Raw genomic sequence first — 20,850 nt, forward strand, 5'->3', positions numbered from 1 at the left:
TCTTTTTACAACCTTACCAGTTACAGGACAAATATTGTATGCCTCCTGATAAGACGCAATGAGGAAGACAAAACATCACTTTTCAGGGTTCTTCCCCAAAATGTATAATGTGAATATACTGAAGAAACATCAGCTAAACCCAAGTGAGGGACAGTCTACAAATAATTGGCCTTTACTCTTCAAAAAATCAAGGTCATGAAAAACAAAGACTGAAGTAACTGTTCCAAATTAAAGAAGACTAGAGAGGTATCACATTGTGTAATCCTGGATTGGATCCTGGACCAAGAAAATATGGTTTTCTTCTGCTGTAAAAGATATTAGTGGGACAATTAGCAAAATTTGAGTAAGGTCTGTAGTAAATGTTAGGGTATTCACATTAATTTCCAGATTTCAGTAATTGTACTGTAGTATGTGTAAGAATGTTCTTGTCTTTAGAAAATACACACTGAAGTTGTTAAGGGTAAAGGAGCACTTTGTTGGCAATAAAAAACTAATATGGGGAATTCCCTGGCAGTCCAGTGGTTAGGATTCCGGGCTTCCACTGCAAGGGCCCTGGCTTTTTTTTTTTGGCTGCATTGGGTCTTTGTTGCTGTGCGTGGGCTTTCTCTAGTTGTGGCGAGCGGAGGGCTACTCTTCGTTGTGGTGTGCGGGCTTCTCATCGTGGTGTCTACTCTTGTTGCAGAGCACAGGCTCTAGGCACGCAGGCTTCAGTAGTTGTGGCACGTGGGCTCAGTAGTTGTGGCTCACGGGCTCTAGAGCGCAGGCTCAGTAGTTGTGGCGTATGGGCTGAGTTGCTCCGCGGCATGGGAGATCTTCCCGGAGCAGGGCTCAAACCCGTGTCCCCTGCATTGGCAGGCAGATCCTTAACCACTGTGCCACCAGGGAAACCCAGGGGCCCGGCTTTGATCCCTGGTCGGGGAACTAAGATCCTGCATGCCATGCAGCGCAGCCCAAAGAAAAAAAAGAAAACACACACACACACCTAATACGGGTATGTATATATAGAGAGAATGATAAAGTAGATGCAATAAGATGTTAACATTTGGGGAAATCTTAAGTGAAGGGTATGTGGGAATTCTTTGTACTATGGCAACTTTTCTATAAGTAAAAATAGATTAAAAAAAACTTTTCAAGATGTCTTTTTACTTGGTTTGCTTAAATCAGGATTCTAGTGAGATACGTACTTTGCATTTGGTTGGTGTGGTCCTTAAGGATCTTATGTATAACAGTTTATGCTGCCTTTCATTTTAACTGCCACTTACTTGTTAAAGAAATTGGGTCATCTTTCTCACTTTCTGAATTTAGATAGCATATCCTCTTTGTGTCATTTAACATGTTCCTCTATCACCAATTTTTCCTGCAAACTGGTAGATCTAGAAGCTCCATTAAAAATTTGTGTTCAAAAAAATTTTTACAAAAATAATTCATAAGAGATATTGTGTGCTTTCTCTCACATCACATCAGGCACATGATATCTGATGTGCCACTTTTAGAGATGTCACAGTTGATCAGTGCGTTCAGGTGCTGTCAGTCTGGTGCATCATTATAAAGTTCCCCATCAAACCATTTTAGTACCCACTGGTTTATGTTATCTAGAATTTTTTTTAGGGCTTGCAAAATGGTGATCTTCTAATTCTATCATTTCTTTACAAATGGGTACTTTACACAGCATGTGTGCTAGAGAGCACTGGAGTCTGAAGTTCTAGTTTTCAACTGTTAATGCAAGCCTATATAGGCAGTGCACCAAGACTAATCTTGAAGTCATGTGGTACGGCCTGTCCAGAATCTCAAGAGTAATCTCCCACCAGGTGATCCAAAATTGACTGGATTTGTAAATTATATGAGCTGTGGCCAACGCTTTAGAATCCAAGCCTCGAGCTGTGCAGACACCTGTACAACGCTTTTCATTGAAAACCAGCAAGCAATTAATGGGAGGCTTTATTTAATGAAAAAGCTACCGAAGTTAAAGACACAATTAAGTTGTTTTAAAACCAAAGATCAAGAAGGCAGTTAGTCCTGTGCCTAGAAACTTGTGTCTCTAGGAATCAGATTTGTTCAGAAAATCAAGGAATGTCTGGGGTGTTTCTAGAATGTGCTTCAGTCTTAGAACAGGAGCAATGACAGGATGAGAACAAAGTAAGTGAAGAGTAATTAAGCTTGCGAAGGAGAAAGCGTTTTTGGAGATAAAGTTGAGATTTTAGAGAACAGATCCAACAGATATTAAAGGAAAAATGAAATTGAAAGACAAGATAAAAGGGACGGGATACTGTACTTGGAGTTTCATTCATTTAAGAGGTTTTTTCTTAGGTGGGTAGATATTTGGGGGGGATCATCTGGAACATAAGGACAGAAATAATAACTTAGTTCCAAAGAAATTGAACAAGAATATAAGCAAAGTCTCAGCAAACTGTACTGACTGTCCCAGAGGGAGCATGGATACAGGCCACTACTGGCAAAGTGCTCTCTTAGAGCCACGCAGAGACTCTTTGGGAAGAACCATTGGGGAACTGCGCCTTAAAGACTGGCACAGTGGTGCCAAGTGTACCTGAAAGTCTGGGCCATTTGAGAGGGGAATAGCAGTCAAGTGCAAGTAAACTATTCGGGGGGTATTGAATGAGTGTCCAGATGTTGCTGTGATTGTAGGTAAGGACGTAAGTGCTGCCTGTGCCCAGAGTGGGCACACCTGAGAAATTCTGAGCATTAAGACTGTAAAGGAGGGCAGCAAGAAAGATGAAGCATAATAGAAGAGAGTGAGCAGGGCAGTGATAAATGGAATCCAACCCTGGATTGGCTGTCGGCCCAGTCAGAAAATACATGCTGATTATCTCACTCGGAAAAGTGAGAGTGCTCAAGATTTTTTTTTGGACAGTAGTTGCCTTTGACAGACCAGAACCTAGTGACTTATCTCTCAGAACAGAAGAGCCCGTTAGACAAAATCTAGACAAGAAAGGTAACATTATCTGGGCCAGGAAGGAGAGAAAGTTTAAGAAAAAGAAAGGAGGGAAGCATCAGATCCTACAAATACTGTTAGGCCTATATGTGTTAGGGAAGGAAAGGGAACAGCTTAAGAAATAAATCATACTGTGACAAACTCAGCTGTTCCTCCCAGAAAGGTGTAGAGGGAAATCGAGCCCTAGGACATATCCACTATTGCTGGAAAAGGCAGAGCCGAGAGGAATACTGCTGGAGGCTGGACCAATCAAAAGCAGGAAAAGGTGGTGTGCTGAGGAGGGCTCTCCAGAAGTATGTGTCCTCGCCAGTGCAATTAGTCTGGTAGTCCAGTTGCCCCCAGTATTTATATATGTCTTCAATAATAATAATAAGTTTAGTTGGGTATATGGCTGCCTAGAATGAAGACTACATTTCTCAGCCTCTCTGGTAGTTCAGGGTATAGGCATACCTTGTTTTACTGGCACTTTGCTGTATTGCATTTTTCAGATGCTGTGTTTTTTACAAACAAGGCTCGTGGCAACCCTGCGTCAAGCAAGTTTATCCGCGCCGTTTCTCCACCAGCATTTGCTCACTTCGTGTCTCTCACATTTTGGTAATTCTCACAGTATTTCAAACTTTTTCATTATTATTATATTTGTTATGGTGATCTGTGCTCATTGATCTTTGATGTTACTATTGTCATTGTTTTGGGGTGCCATGAGCACCCCAAACCAGCCCATCTCTCTCCCTCTCTTCAGGCCTCCCTATTCCCTAAAACACAGCACTACTGAACTTAGGCCAGTGAAGAGCCCTACAATGGCCTCTAAGTGTTCAAGTAAAAGGAAGAGTCACACATTTGTAACTTTAAATCAAAAGCTAGAAATGATTAAGCTTAATGAGGAAGGCATGTTGGAAGGTGAGAGAGACCAAAAGCTAGGCCTCTTATACCAAACAGTCAAGTTGTGACTGCAAAGGGATAGTTCTTCAAGGAAATTAAAAGTGCTACTCCAGTGAACACATGCATAATAAAGCAAAACAGCCTTATTGCTGATGTGGAGAAAGTTTTAATGGTCTGGATAGAAGATCAAATAAGCCACAACATTCCGTTAAGCGAAAGCCTGATCCACAGCAAGGCCCTAACTCTCTCCAGTTCTCTGAAGGCTGACAGAGGAGAGGAAGCTGCAGGAGAAAAGTTTGAAGCTAGCGGAAATTGGTTCATGAAGTTTAAGGAAAGAAGCCATCTTCATAACATGAAAGTACAAGGTGAAGCAGCAAGTGGTAATAGAGAAGCTGCAGCAAGTTATCCAGGAGATCTAGCTAAGATAATTTATAAAGGTGGCTATACCAAACAAGAGACTTTCAATGTAGACAAAACAGCCTTCTATTGGAAGAAGATGCCATCTAGGACTTTCATAGAAGTTAATGCCTGGCTCCAAAGCTCCAAAGGACAGGCTGACTCTCCTGTTAGGGCTTAATGCAGCAGGTGACTTTAAGTTGAAGCCATTGCTCATTTATCATTCCCAAAATTGTAGGGCCCTTAAGAATTATGCTAAGTCTGGGCTTCCTTGGTGGCTCAGTGGTTAAGAATCTGCCTGCCAATGCAGGGGACACCGGTTCGAGCCCTGGTCCGGGAAGATCCCACATGCCATGGAACAACTAAGCCGGTGAGCCACAACTACTGAGCCCACGTGCCACAACTACTGAAGCCTGTGCACCTAGAGCCTGTGCTCCACAACAAGAGAAGCCACCTCGATGAGAATCCCGTGCACTGCAACGAAGAGTAGCCCCCACTTGCCGCAACTAGAGAAAGCCCACATACAGCAACAAAGACCCAATGCAGCCAAAAATAAATAAATTTATTTTAAAAAAAAAAAGAATTATGCGAAGTCTACTCTGCCTGAGCTCTGTAAATAGAACAACAAAGCCTGGGTGACAGCACATCTGTTTACAACATGGTTTACTGAGTATTTTAAGCCCACTGTTTAGATCTGCTCAGAAAAAAAGATTCCTTTCAAAATATTACTGTTTGTTGACAGTGCACCTGTTCACCCAAGATCTCTGATGGAGATGTACAATCAGATTAATGTTGTTTTCATGCCTGCTAATACAACATCCATTCTGCAGCCCATGGATCAAAGAGTCATTTCAACTTTCAAGTCTTATTATTAAGAAATACACTTTCTAAGGCTATAGCAGCCATAGATGGTGATTCTTCTAATGTATCTGGGCAAAGCCAATTGAAAACCTTCTGGAAAGGATTCAGCATTCTAGACACCACTAAGAGTATTTGTGATTTACGGGAAGAGGTCAAAATATCAGCATTAACAGGAGACTGAAAGAAGTTGATTCCAATCCTCAAGGATGACTTTGAGGAGTTCGGGACTTCAGTGGAGGAAGTAACTGCAGATGTGGTGGAAATAGCAAGACAACTAGAATTAGAAGTGGAGCTTGAAGATGTGACTGAATTGCCACAATCTCATATAAACCTTGAATGGATGCAGAGTTACTTCTTAAGGATGAGCAATGAAAGAGGTTTCTTGAGATGGAGTCTACTCCCGGTGAAGAGGTGAAGACGCTGTGAAGATTGTTGAAATGACAACAAAGGGTTTAGATTACATAAACTTAGTTGATAACGCAGCAAGGTTGATAAAGGATTTAGAATATTACATAAACTTAGTTCATAAAGCAGCAGCAGGGTTTGAGAGGATTGACTCCAATTTTTTTTTAATAAATTTATTTGTTTATTTATTTATGGCTGCCTTGGGCCTTCGTTGCTGCACTCAGGCTTTCTCTAATTACGGTGAGCAGGGACTACCCTTCGTTGTGGTGCGTGGGCTTCTCATTGTGGTGACTTCTTGTTGCGGAGCACGGGCTCTAGGCATGCAGACTTCAGTAGTTGTGGCACACGGGCTCAGTAGTTGTGGCTTGGAGGCTGTAGAGCGCAGGCTCAGTAGTTGTGGTGCATGGGCTTAGTTGCTCCACAACATGTGGGATCTTCCCAGACCAGGGCTCGAACCCAGCTCCCCTGCCTTGGCAGGCAGATTCTTAACCACTGCGCCACCAGGGAAGCCCCTGACTCCAATTTTGAAAGAAGTTCTGTAGATAAAATGCTATCGAACAGCATTCATGCTACAGAGAAATCATTCATAAAAGGAAGAGTCAATCAATGCGTCAAACTTCATTGTTGTCTTATTTTAAGAAACTGCCACGGCTACCCCAGCCTTCAGCAGCCACCCTGACCAGGCAGCACCATCAACATCAAGGCAAGACCCTCCACCAGCAGAAAGATTACGGTTCACTGAAGGCTCAGATGATGGTTAGCATTTTTTAGCAATAAAGTGTTTTTTAATTAAGGTATGTACATTGTTTTTTTAGATATAACACTATTGCACACTTAATAGACTACAGTATAGTGTAAGCATAACTTTTATATGCACTGGGAAATCAAAAAATTTGTGTGACTTGCTTTGTTGAGATACTTGCTTTGTTGCAGAAGTCTGGAACCAAGCCTGCAGTATCTCCAAGGTATGCCTGAACTCGTGTGTCTTCCTTAAGAAACTGGACGCAAGCACCGTTTGCTTTACTTTCAGAATAAACTTCAACTTTCCCCCTGTTATTTTGGGTTTTCTGTCATTCATATCCGAAACTAATCCTAACACATCTAGAGATTCAAGCTGCAGAAATGTCAACAACAGCTTTAGTTCAGGAATCTGCTGAGGATGTTTTCCAGCTGAAACAAATGAGGAAATGAAGGAGAAACTCACCTTGCATGGCAGGCTTCACATGCCTGAGCAATTTCTCAACAAAAGGCAACAGCAGGAGCCACTGTGTCATTATTTAGAGCCCAGGTTCCATGGATCAGGGAATGTTGGAGACAGAGGGCTCAAAGGGGAAATGGAAGTTAAGAGGTGTTTAAGAGTCAAGATGGGAGAGGGACCTCCCTGATGGCACAATGGATAAGACTCTGTGCTCCCTATGCAGGGGTCCGGGTTCAGTCCCTGGTCAGGGAAGTAGATCCCACAACTAAGAGTTCACATGCTGCAACTAAGGAGCCCTGGAGCCGCAACTAAGACCCAGCATAACCCAAATAAATAAATAAATTTTTTTAAAAAAGGTTCAAGATGGGAGAGAACTCAAAACAAACTAATGACCGGGCTTGCCATCACTGCTATTTCTAAACTTTGCAAGAGTGTAAAAATCTTTTGGGGAAGAAAATTCTCTTCTGCCCTCTTAGGTTCTCTGGCTGGGTCTGCAAAATAATCTGACAACAGACATATTAATATGAGAAAAGACATACAAATTTCTTTGATGTTAAAAGGTTTACATGATGTGGGGTCTTCCTAGAAAGAGAGAAAACTTACAAAGAAACAGCTAAACTTGGAGGCCTTTATAGCATTTGAACATAAGAGGTTACATTTAAAAAGAAGTGTCAAGACAAATGGAAAGGACTTTGAGCTTCTAGGAGCAGCAAATTGTAGGAAGGCAAATATATGGGAAATTAATGGTAGATAAGGCCTAGTTGGTAAGGTTTGTTTGTGTAGACTCTCGCGGGGCCATCCTGTCTCCTGTATCACTGGAAGTTGTTACTCCCTTCCCATGGACAGTTGGTGGGGGGGGGGGGCAGTGGGGAGACACCTTCACAAGGGGAATTTGTGATCTTATTTTCCAGAAGATAGGGGACAGCAGAGAGCTCATCCTGTGCCTGCTTTTTCTCAATTGCCTTCAGCTCAAAATAATCCTTATGCCAGAGTGGCCTATATTGGGATGGTGTAGTCTGACCTCCTACAGTCTCATATGTCACCCTGAGAGAAATATGTGTTGATTCTTCCCATAGGAATGATAAAACATGTTGCCGACGTTAACTTCTTGAGGGAGCTTCCTCCTAGTTGAGTTGGTTTACGGATCAAGGATTTCAGATGACTTACACAGATGGACTAGCTTCCTGGTGAAGCCCAAATCAGGATGTCACTGTCTGTTTTATGCAAAGTGCTAAGGTTCTGGGAGCACCACTTTGTCTTGATAATTACTTGAAAGTCTTGGTATTGGTTTTTTTTCCATTGTTTAATTTTGTTGGTGTTGAGTGCTTTGATGATACTCTTTAAAAAGTGAGGTGTAACAGAAATTTGGTGTTTAACTTCTGAGACTCTGAAAAAAGCCACACCAGTGGTTCTAGTGAGACCCTGTCCAGGCTGCTGAAAGAACCACAGTGCTCTTCAGATATGAAGAAGCCCTCTGGTTCAGAACGAGCAAAATCAGAAATTGGGAAGGATGAGTTTTAGACTTTAATGCCTTTTAACTTTAACTCAAGCAGACAAGAGAATCTAATCTTAGAACTTTAATTTCTCCCTGGGAAATTCACAATGGTAGAGGGGTTATTTTTAAATTGGGGACATCAGTATTTTAATGGAATGTTTTTTACTGAAGCATCTTTACAGTGTCATATAATCTCTTTGCAGAACCTCTGATAGACTGTTTTAAACAACATGGTTAGACGTAATTCAGAATGAAAAGTGAACGGGGAGCTTTCAGCTGGAGTTCAGCGTGGCCTGTAATTACTTCAGTCAATAAATTGCCTTCCGAGGGCAATAGCTACCCTCTTCATCACCAGGCTCAGGAGAACACACGAAGGAAGAGTAGTTGGCGTTTGGGCGGGAGGGGTCTGGGGTGTGCTCATGGTAAGGGCTGCACTGTCATCCTAGATTGTTGATCTCCTCCTGCAGGGGAGACAGGCACACTCTCAGTTGGCCTGGAGTTTAATGGTTAAGCCTAAGGAGCTAAGAGAACACAAACCTGGGGAATGTGGGAAAAGGGGAACTCCTTTCCCCTAGCATCTTGTTTCCATGAGAAAGGAATCCATTACAATAACATTCTGGGTTTCTTTCTGGCCCCTCTCATTCCTAAAAGGGAGGAATGGGAGAACAGGGGCTTGGCATGTGTGACTCAGCCCCTTCCTCCTTTTTCTCTTTGGGATCTGTCTCTGCATAGGGAACACATCCTGTTCTGCTCCTACTTTCTGCAAACTTCAGAGTGGCAGGCTCTGCCGGCGCAGTTGGAGGCCTTCAGTTGTCCAACACTCGCTACGACTGTGTGGGTAAGTCTGCCTGACTTTGGGGTTCAGTGTTAGAAAGCTCACTTGCCCACAGCTACAAGCCACGTTCTCCAATATCATCTTTATTAGCAATAATGGTGATATTTAATCTCTGTCTGCTTGACTCATGTTTCAGCTGGCCCTTCTATAAGGTACATGGTCTCTCAGGGTATGGTAGGTGTGGGCAGAATTACTTGGGGACCACCTCTCAGAGAGTTACCACTAAATACACTAAGTCCCAGCAATCAGGAGGCAAAATAGACTTAGTTCCATCCAGGACTAAGGCTGGGCGATAAAGCCAGAGAATTCTAGCATGTCATCAGTGAGCTAGCTGCACATATACTTTTTGAAAGACCATTAGAACTAGGGTCTTAGGTTGAGTTCCACCAGAAACAGACCTTAAGATAAGAATTTGAGGGCAGGTCATTCGTTTGAGAGGTAAACCCAGGAAATACCAGTTCAGGAAGTGAGGAAGTAAAACATAAAATGGAACACAAAACTGTGCGTTAATGAAGTTACTACTATGGGAATGGGGCTTAGCTTACTGAGGACCTCTGGGAGACTGCATAGGACACTTCTTAGAGTTGTGCCACACCTACCAGCACCACCAAGGGGCAAAAGGCTGGGATATTTATCCACCGACTCCACTGGCCATGGGTTGAGGACTGCTCTCAGGGGCATAAATTCCCTGGCACTTCACCCTGCCTTGCACATTGGTCTAGTGTCCTCAGGAGGCTGGAGAAGTCCCTCATACAAAGACTGAGGAAGCTGTAATGCAAAAGGGCCCCAATGGTAACTGCTACAACTGCAGATGCTGCATTATCACAAAAGTAAACGTTTTATGGAGACCTTAGCAGTCCTCACAACTTTTCCATGTATCATCTCACTTGACCTTCAAAACAATGTTGTGACGTATCTAGTCAGGAACTTGGATCCTAATCAGGGGTAAAGAGAGGATGAGAACACTGAAGATCAGAGAGATGGGGCAAAGCACAACAAAGTAATAAATGACAAAATAATATATGGAAGCTTAAAATGAGACCAAGCCAAGTCCCGGACTTCTTCAGTGAATGGAGAAATAGCAATTCTTTTTGAGAGGATGGAGTCGAACTTGAATGAGAACAAGAGTAAATTCTTTAATGTAAGTGCTTTGCTGAATTCATATGCAGAATTAACATACCAGTCCACTTCCATCAAGGGCATCAAATTGCAGCTATTGTTTGCTTAGGCTGCAAAAATAGTCACCCTATATCCTTGAAGTTTAATTCAGCTATTTCTGTAAGCTTCAGATGATGGATAGCTAAAGGGTTAAACCAGAAGGTGCCGTTGAACTCTTATGCCTTATAATTGATATTTTGAAAAGCTAAAGCACATTCAATTCCTGAGGATAGCAATTTGCAAGATTGAATGGCATTGCAGCATACTAATTCAAACTGGAAACATTCAGCTAAGTTAATATTAATCTCAGAGTATTCTAAGATTCAAGTGAAGATATGTCCTTTGGGCCTTGTAAAATTAGACTACAAAAAACAGATTTTTGAGGATATTCTCAGTCACTTGGGTACACAGTGAGCAGTAAATAAAACTCTTGTAAAACCATAGATTCTGATTTTGGTGTTTTCATCATCTGGAAAACATTACAAGAACAAAAGAATATGCTGTGGTAAATTGTAAAAAGTAAAAAAAAAAAAAAAATTTAAGGAGGAAGAGAAAGTGAAAGACAAACCAAAAAAATAAAAATTATTAATCTCTTACTCTCACAAAAGGCAGCCCACTTTAACACTTCCATCGTTGACTACGAAGATGAAGTCCAAAACCTGGTATTTGAGATCCCGCAGAGTCGGGCCAAAACTGCCTCCTCCAACACCCCATCCATCACGAAGTCCAGTCAATTCTATCTCCAAAATGCATCTCAATTTCTACCACCATCTCAGGACCAAACTACTGCAACAGTCTCCTAATTGGTCTCCCTCCTTCCTTGCTGGCTCCTGCAACCTGTCTTCAGAGCAGCTTTAAAAATCCTTCTCTGGTATAATGAACTTTCTTGATTACCTACCCAGCATCTTCCCCTTTCTTCCTTTGCTAATAGTTTCCAAATTATTTGGGAGAACCTATTCTACCCTTACTAAGCAGCAGCCATGCCACTGGGATTGACCCCAGCCCTAGCTTCAGGGGGTTCCTAATTGGAATAAGAACTTCACTGCAGAGTTATGCAGAGAGGTGCATAGCAAGGGCCCGCCCACAGTGACTGGTCCGGGCTGACCCAATCAGAGTGAAGGTGAGGAATTCTGTTACATTCCTCACCTGCTTAAAGAAGCTAGACCCTCCCTTTCCTGTTGAAAAAAAGACACCCATACCTTGGTTGCTGCCAAAAATCATCTTGCCACCTTGAGAGAAACTAGCCCAAGGACTCTCCCAGAAGAGCAAAGAAGAGAGTTCCTGAGAAATGAAGCCAGAGCCCTCATCTCAAGGTCCTCTGAACTTTTCAGTTACTTGGGTCAATAAATCCCCTTTATTGTTTAAACCCTTGACACGGGGTTTTCTTTCTCATACAGTGAGAGCTTCCCATCGAACATGGCGGCAAGTCTAAACTTCTTACAGGATCTGCAAGGCCTTCAGGAGTTTCATCTCCACCCTTGTTTCATGTCACTCTCCTGTGCCCGCTACTCTCCGGGCAACCAGACCTCCTTGTGTTCCTTGAAGCGGGCATGCTTTTCCCACCTCTGTGTTTTCAGCACTTCTGTTCTCTCTGTACTCTTGCCCCAGCTCTTTAATGTCACCTTGTCGTCCAGGCCTCACTCTGACTCTCCCCACCTGATGGCCCAGTCCACTTTCTAACCCGCACTAACTCTTCTGTTGCCAGTGCAGTTTCAAATTCAGCAACCCCGTAAGACAAGCAGAGGGGGACGGTCAGGCTGTGAGTAAATAATAGTCTTGGGTACCACAAGCAAATATTGCATTTGTTCTCCTTCCACTGTCACCTCTGGGAGGAAATTATACAGTGGATTTGTGGGGACATCAAATTTTTCTGGGGTTAAGATGGAGAATTTTATTGCCAAGAATTCCAAGAGGCTGCTCCCCATGAGACAAAAGCCAAACTGCACTTTGCTGCCAGTTGTGTGGGTCTAGAAGGTCTCGGCTGAGAGCTGATAGGGGTGGGACACGAGGAGAAGGTGGAGGGAGAGACAGCAGCAAGGCACTGAAAGGTGAGGGAAGTTGCAGGGGTCAGAGAGAGCAGACCATTCAGCACCGGAGGGAGTTGAAGAGGACTTAGAAGATATTTTGATGAACGATGCCTGGTGCACAGTTGTCTCCTTAAAGACATTCCATGGGAAACAAAACAGACTAGAGGTTACCAGGGGTGAGGGAGGGGGCATGGGAGTTACTGTTTGATGGTTACAGAGTTTCTGTTTGGTGTAATGAAAAAGTTCTAGAAATAGACAATGGTGATGGTGGCACAACATGTGAATGTAATTGATGCCACTTAAAATGTCAAAATCGTCAATTGTATGTTATGTATATTTTACCACAGTTTTTAAAAATACCAAAAAAGAAGAGATTTTTTAAAAAACTAGCTAACTGTGTATAAGATGAACTGGAGTAGGTCAAACTTACCAAGAAGGAGGCTGGCACATTAATCTAGTCAGGAGGTGATGAGAACTTCAACTAGAGCAGTGAAAGTCAGTCAGAGGAAAAATTAGAAATAGAATGGTCAGGACCAAAAGCATCTGGTTTTGGACCTGCTGAGTTTGAGGCGTGTGGTGGATATTGCCCAGCTCTCTCCATCAGGGCTGAGGTCTTCATTCCCTCAGCTGGCCTGGATACAGGTTGATAACAGCCCACAGCTGCAGCCCTCTCTGGACATGGCCGTTGGCCAAATGAAGCTGCATTGTACAAGGGGTCGTGGAAACTTGGGAAGAAATGATTTCTACCAGAAGGAGGGAGTGATGGGCAGAGAAGGCGATCTGAGAAACTCCGTTGTATTTGGCAATGTAGAGGTCCCTGGTGACCTTGGCAGGAGAAGTATATCTGCGGAGGGACAAGGTCTAGATCGCAGTGGGATGGAGGCCACAAGGGAGGCAATGAGGAAGAGCTGGACCTGCATCTGGAAGGAAGGGTAGGAAGTAGGGCACGGAAAGACCTGCCAGGCAGGGAGAATGGTGTGAGCTAGGGAACCCAGGCTAGGGAATCACCCAGTTTAACTGGAGGAGGTTGGGGGAAGGCAGGAGGGATGGCTAGAGAGATGGATCATGCCCATGCATGGCTGTCTTAACTGGTCGGCTGTGGGGTTTGAGCAGAATTAACCAGGCTGTCTCCACACTTGTGCCTGAGTTCCACTGGGTTCAGGAAACTGCCTTCTGGTGGGAACTGGGCATTCTCTCCCCAGAGCGTGGCCTTGACCATTCACACCAGCTGGATGTTTTGTCTGCAGTCCCTTGGACTCCATATTTATGAATGCAAATGTAATACATTTTCTGAAGTGAATTCCATTAAGCCAGTTTAATTCCTGCATCAATCCTATTCTGTCATGTAAACTTGTATCTAATACTTTTTACTTTTTATTTTACTGAAATTATTTTCAAAGGATTTATTTCTGTTTTGTGTAAATTGTACAGGAAATATTTAATACATCTATCAAATTACATCCATTATAGCTTCTGCCATTGTAAATTTTCTTTTGTGACCAGTGTTTTTATCAAATCCAATTTCCCTAGACAAATATTTGCAGATCTAAATTTTATTAAGGCTCCCAGGAATGCAAGGATTCTTCAGTATACACAAATCAATCAATGTGATAAACCATATTAACAAATTGAAGGAGAAAAACCATATGATCTTCTCAATAGATGCAGAAAAAGCTTTCAACAAAATTCAACACCCATTTATGATAAAAACCCTCCAGAAAGTAGGCATAGAAGGAACTTACCTCAACGTAATAAAGGCCACATATGACAAACCGACAGCCAACATCATTCTCAATGGTGAAAAACTGAAACCATTTCCTCTAAGATCAGGAACAAGAAAAGGTTGTCCACTCTCACCACTATTATTCAACATAGTTTCAGAAGTTTTAGCCACAGCAAGCAGAGAAGAAAAAGAAATAAAAGGAATCCAATTCAGAAAAGAAGTAAAGCAGTCACTGTTTGCAGATGACATGATACTATACATAGAGAATCCTAAAGATGCTACCAGAAAACTACTAGAGCTAATCAATGAATTTGGTAAAGAAGCAGGATACAAAATTAATGCACAGCAATCTCTTGCATTCCTATACACTAATGATGAAGAATCTGAAAGAGAAATTAAGGAAACACCCCCATTTACCATTGCAACAAAAAGAATAAAATACCTAGGAATAAACCTACCTAAGGAAACAAAAGACCTGTATGCAGAAAACTATAAGACACTGATGAAAGAAATTGAAGATGATACAAACAGATGGAGAGATATACCATGTTCTTGGATGGGAAGAATCAACATTGTGAAAATGACTATACTACCCAAAGCAATCTACAGATTCAGTGCAATCCCTATCAAACTACCAATGGCATTTTTCACAGAACTAGAACAAAAAATTTCACAATTTGTATGGAAACGCAAAAGACCCTGAATAGCCAAAGCAATCTTGAGAAAGAAAAACGGAGCTGGAGGAATCAGGCTCCTGGACTTCAGACTATACTACAAAGCTACAGTAATCAAGACAGTATGGTACTGGCACAAAAACAGAAATATAGATCAATGGAACAGGATAGAAAGCCCAGAGATAAACCCATGCACATATGGTCACCTTATCTTTGATAAAGAAGGCAAGAATATACAACAGAGAAAAGACAGCCTCTTCAATAAGTGGTGCTGGGAAAACTGGACAACTACATGTAAAAGAATGAAATTAAAACACTCCCTAACACCATACACAAAAATAAACTCAAAATGGATTAAAGACCTAAATGTAAGGCCAGACACTATAAAACTCTTAGCGGAAAACATAGGCAGAACACTCTATGACATAAATCACAGCAAGATTCTTTTTGACCCACCTCCTAGAAAAATGGAAATAAAAACAAAAATAAACAAGTGGGACATAACGAAACTCCAAAGCTTTTGCACAGCAAAGGAAATCATAAACAAGACCAAAAGACAACCCTCAGAATGGGAGAAAATATTTGCAAATGAAGCAACTGACAAAGGATTAATCTCCAAAATATACAAGCAGCTCATGCAGCTCTATATCAAAAAAACAAACAACCCAATCCAAAAATGGGCAGAAGATCTAAATAGACATTTCTCCAAAGAAGATATACAGATTGCCAACAAACACATGAAAGGATGCTCAACATCACTAATCGTTAGAGAAATGCAAATCAAAACTACAGTGAGGTATCACCTCACACCAGTCAGAATAGCCATCATCAAAACATCTACAAACAATAAATGCTGGAGAGAGTGTGGAGAAAAGGGAACCCTCTTGCACTGTTGGTGGGAATGTAAATTGATACAGCCACTACGGAGAACAGTATGGAGGTTCCTTAAAAAACTAAAAATAGAACTACCATACAACCCAACAATCCCACTACTGGGCATGTACCCTGAAAAAACCATAATTCAAAAAGAGTCATGTACCACAATGTTCATTGCAGCTTTATTTACAATAGCCAGGACATGGAAGCAACCTAAGTGTTCTTTGACAGATGAATGGATAAAGAAGATGTGGCACATACATACAATGGAATATTACCATAAAAAGAAACGAAATTGAGTTATTTGTAGTGAGGTGGATGGACCTAGACACTGTCATACGGAGTGAAGTAAGTCAGAAAGAGAAAAACAAATACCGTATGCTAACACATATATATGGAATCTAAAAAATGGTTCTGACGAACCTCGGGCAGGACAGGAATAAAGACACAGACATATAGAATGGACTTGAGGACATGGGGAGGGGGAAGGGTAAGCTGGGACGAAGTGAGAGAGTGGCATGGACATATATACACTACCAAATGTAAAATAGATACCTAGTGGGAAGAAGCTGCATAGCACAGGGAGATCAGCTCAGTGCTTTGTGACCACCTAGAGGGGTGGGATAGGGAGGGTGGGAGCAAGACACAAGAGGGAGGAGATATGGGGATGTATGTATATGTATAGCTGATTCACTTTGTTATACAGCAGAAACTAACACACCATTTTAAAGCAATTATACTCCAATAAAGATGTTTAAAAAAATTTGTATTTATGTATATATATATATATATATATGGCATACATAATACATTAGAACAATGGCCTCTATATATTAAATTGTAAGGAGTAATTTATAAAGAATAGATATAATTTGGCGAGAGAATGGGAACACACTGAGGAAGACATATTTTAAAACATTTTACAGATAAAGGTGTAGAATCAAGAAAGTTCAGAGAACTTCTGATGAAGAAGTCCTGGGGCCACAGTTCTCAAACTTGGATGGACCTAAAAAACTTATTTCAGATGCATATTCCTAGGTCTCACACCATGGTATTCTCATGCACTAATCTAGGATGGGAGTGAGAAATCTACCTTTTTAACAAGTGCCCTAGTGGTTTTGAGTCAAAAAGCCCATGGACCAGACTTAATAAACACAGGCATATTGTTAGCAGAGGCTCTTCAGTCAAAAGATACTGGGTTCAAATCTTGCCTCTGACATTGATCAGCCACAGAGCTTTGAGAAAGTGAACTTTAACGTCTCAAAGCCACAATTGTCTCATTTGTAAAATGAGCATTATAATAATAATGGCTACCTCATAAGTTTGTAAAACAGTGCTTAGCACATAGCAAAGGTTTAATAAATATTAACTATTTCATTATGATGGATTTATTTTTAAATCCTGTGGGAGGCATCACAAATGTTCCTAGGGCAAGGTGAGCCATCACCCTTGTGGCCTTTGTCATCCATCTTACAAAGAGACTTTGTGTGTGACCTGTCCCTTTTATCCCACCTTCCTTTTTCTCTTTTTTCTCAAATTATTTTCCTCTTCAAAGCTGCCCTTGAAGTTCTTTTTAACTTGATTTCATCTACATAAAAATATTCAGACATGGGCACTTGTGATACTACTGTCTCTACTTATGAATATGTTAGAACTTTTGCTTAATAATAAGTTTGTTTTTTTTTTTTCTTTAATTAATTTATTTATTTATTTATTTTTGGCTGTGTTGGGTCTGCGTTTCTGTGTGCGGGCTTTCTCCAGTTGTGGCGAGTGGGGGCCACTCTTCATTGCGGTGCACGGGCCTCTCACTGTCGCGGCCTCCCCCGCTGCAGAGCACAGGCTCCAGATGCGCAGGCTCAGTAGTTGTGGCTCACGGGCTTAGTTGCTCCAGGGCATGTGGGATCTTCCCAGACCAGGGCTCGAACCCGTGTCCCCTGCATTGGCAGGCAGATTCTTAACCACTGCGCCACCAGGGAAGCCCAATAATAAGTTTTTAAAACTCATTATTCACTTAAAGTGCTCCAAACACCCTCCCTAAGGATGGCTCTGACTAATAGCATGTGAAATTTACACCTGGGCAATGAATTTCAGGCACCATCTCTGGAACTCCTACCACATGTGAATCACTGGAGAGCTGATATGACAACAATACATACAAGGTGTGAGGCTTATTCATGGCCCTAGCATGGCCCTCTGTGAAGAATGTCAACCATCCCAGCACATACAATGCCAATTTGTCAGAGCTACGGGAGTCAGTTTTTCCAGGCAGACTGTGATCTCACTGCTGGGATAATCCAGTTCGCAAGGACCTGTCTGGGGCCCTGGGGCCGAATCTCCAACTCCTGTCAAGACTCCCCACATGAGCTTCCCTGGTGGCACAGTGGTTAAGAATCCACCTGCCAATGCAGGGGACACAGGTTTGAACCCTAGTCCGGGAAGATCCCACATGCCTCGGAGCAACTACTGAGCCTGCGCTCTAGAGCCCATATGCCACAACTACTGAAGCCCGCGCACCTAGAGCCCATGCTCCTCAAGAGAAGCCACCACAATGAGAAGCCTGCTCACCGCAATATAGAGTAGCCCCCGCTGGACGCAACTAGAGAAAGCCCACACAGCAATGAAGACCCAACACAGCCAAAAATAAATAAATAAAATAAATAAATTTTTTAAAAAAAGTCCCCACAGACAAAAGCGGATGATTATAGGAACAAGGTAAAAAGAATGTAGACAGATGATGATGATAATAATATTCATTATTACTAGTGGGAAAGAAATTTAAAGCACTTGCCTGAATTTCCATAGCTCAGTGCCAACATTTTTGTAAAAAGGTACTAGATCAGTGCCTCCGCTTTCTTATGTGTATTTTGGAAATAACAATAGAACGTATCTCATAGGTTGTCATAGAAATAAATGAGGTTGTATTTTTAAAGTGCATCCCTATCAAAATATCAATGGCATTTTTGCACAAATGGAAAAACTCTATCCTAAAATTCATATGGACTCTCAAGGGACCCAGATAGCCAAAGCAATCTTGGAAAAGAAGAACAAAATTGGAGATATCACACTTTCTGATTTCAAAATATATCACAAAGCTACAATAATCAAAGCAGGGTGGTGTTAGCATAAAGACAGACACCAAGTTCAATAAAATAGAATAGGGAGCTCAGAAATAACATAGTTTCCAGCATGTATGTATGAGGTATTTAATAAATGTACCACCATCATCATCATCACCACCACCATCACTGTCACTAAGCTTGATTATAATTACCCACTTTTCTCCCAGCCTCCTTTTCAGTATGCTGCGTACTGATGCCAGTCATTTAATTCAGGTTCATTTCTTCACTTCTTTTATAGACTTTGAGTTTGGCAAGTGTTTACTAGGTATAAGGAGACCTGTGATTCGGGCAGGGATTAAGTGAGGAAGAACAGGTTCCAATCTTATTAGGCCCCGAAGGACTCAACCTGACAGAATCTTTTCTACCTTCCAGGGTTTTGAATAGACATGAGGGAACTTATCTTTGTCCCACTGTTGGGAGTTACTGGATGAGCAGTGGTGGTCAGCAAGTCTATAGGCAAAGCCATAGCTCACACAAAGCCAATTATGACCCCTGGGTGCTGTTCACAACTTTATATAGAGTCTTCAGCATATGGGAGGCCAAATGAGGTTTGTGCTCTTAAATGTCACACTCCTGGGTACATTCTCAATATCTGACTGCACAGAGAATGAAACAAACAGTCTAAAGGAGAATTTTATTGTGCAGGTAATTTCAGAGCATCCTTGAGGTCAGGGAATAAAATGTTGGGCAGACTACTCAGACGTCAAGCCTGCACATGTGTTTTTTACTGCCTTCAGCTACAAGTACTCCTGGAGTTCCAGAGAGGCTTAACAAGAGCCAAGAAAATTTCCGAGGTTTATCAGCAACTGCCAGAATTCTGGGTTGACATTCTCTCCGAGCAGTCTTTTTTTTTTTTTTTAATTTTTATTGAAGTATAGTTGATTTACAATATCATGTAAGTTTGAAGTGTACAGCACAGAGAGCAACGTTATTTGATGTCCCAGGTAGAAGCTGTTTGCTTTTTTCTTCCCTAAAATAATAGCTACAACTTAAATATAGTCAACTGTAATGACCAAATTTGAGTTTCATTTCATGTTGCAAAATTTGTTAGTCCCAGTTTACTTCACTCATGCCATTGTAAAAGTCTACTACTGCTGAGTTTTGTTTAAAGGTCTATGTGTGGGAGATGGTCTGTCTTCAGTCCTATTTTTCACCAGGAGGTAATTATCAATTCATCAACCTGTAAGCAGGTATAACTCTTACAAACACAGCCAAGGAAGGGATGCCAGCCCTGACGTGCTGTCTATGCCATCACAGGTGGATTCTATTGGAGCTGCCCTCCTCTCATGGCTAAACCCTACCCGAGGCAGCTGGTGACTGTTCCCACACTCACACACTATAACAGGGAGCTGTCACCTCACTGATTACCCGGATCCTTGGTGTCTGCAGCTCTATACTGGAGACCCTAAGGCAACCTGAGCTTTCCAGGGAATTTACACAAAGAGAGAGTTTTCTGTTTTCCCAGGAACTGGGCCATGATGAAAATCAGAATGACACTGGTGCGCCCCCCTCACCACCTGCCAAGGAGTCATGGGATGATAAGCATTTAGGTAAATAAATAGGTACCAGCTGCTGGTGTGCACAACTCTGGACTTCAGTGGACATGAGTTCTGGATGTCTTACAGAACCTGACACATCAGGGGCTGGGTCTGTGCTACAGTCTCAACAGGAGGTTAGTAACCTGGGGTCCCTGGGCTCTCCCCAAGGGGTCTCTGAATATGAATGGGAAAAAATGACCTCTATATTGTCAATAACCTTAAAGTCAAATTTGGCACTTCCTTCCACTGTGAAGGTAGGCAACAAATCACAGTAGAATTAGCAGTGCTTTTGATAATAGAAACCACAGACATATTCATATCACACTCAGCTGTTGCAGACATCTCAAAATATCATTTACACTCATTACTAATTCAACAGTTACTGTACCCACCACTGGATCCTGTTGTTGAATGCATTAATAAAGATGCACATATATTACCGTATCTTAACTTTTATTAATATTTTTATAACTATATTTAACATATTTTGTTTCCTCTGTATTTAATTTTATTTTTGAAAGCTATTACTCTGAAAAAATGTCCATAGTCTTCACCAGGTGGCAACGGGCCCATGACATGCCAAAAAAGCTTTTAAAAAAAGCCCAAGTCTAGAGGAAGGATGTCACCACTGCACTAATCATGGGACTCCTTCTCTCAGAGACTGGATTTAACTTCAGAATCCTACTCAACACAGTGCATCGGACAACCAGCAGCAA

The 20,850-nt window shown here is 41.8% G+C and overlaps 1 protein-coding gene across 10 annotated transcripts in view; it reads left to right on the plus strand.

The window, feature by feature from the left end:
• ZNF277 (zinc finger protein 277) overlaps nucleotides 1-20,850 on the plus strand; it is a 165,807-nt gene that overhangs the window by 114,110 nt on the left and 30,847 nt on the right. For 7 of the 10 annotated variants that reach the window (XR_014266622.1, XR_014266623.1, XR_014266624.1 and 4 more), the window contains 2 exons: nucleotides 8,917-9,022; nucleotides 20,062-20,146. The gene's annotated coding sequence lies outside the window, so the exon portion shown is untranslated. Of the gene's footprint in view, nucleotides 1-3,438; nucleotides 5,685-6,130; nucleotides 6,286-8,916; nucleotides 9,023-20,061; nucleotides 20,269-20,850 lie in introns of those variants that run through there. The other 3 variants (XR_014266620.1, XR_014266621.1, XR_014266628.1) reach the window with 3 other exon arrangements.

This window comes from Balaenoptera physalus (genome assembly GCF_965194825.1).
Source record: "Balaenoptera physalus genome assembly, chromosome: 8".
Lineage (NCBI taxonomy): Eukaryota > Metazoa > Chordata > Mammalia > Artiodactyla > Balaenopteridae > Balaenoptera > Balaenoptera physalus.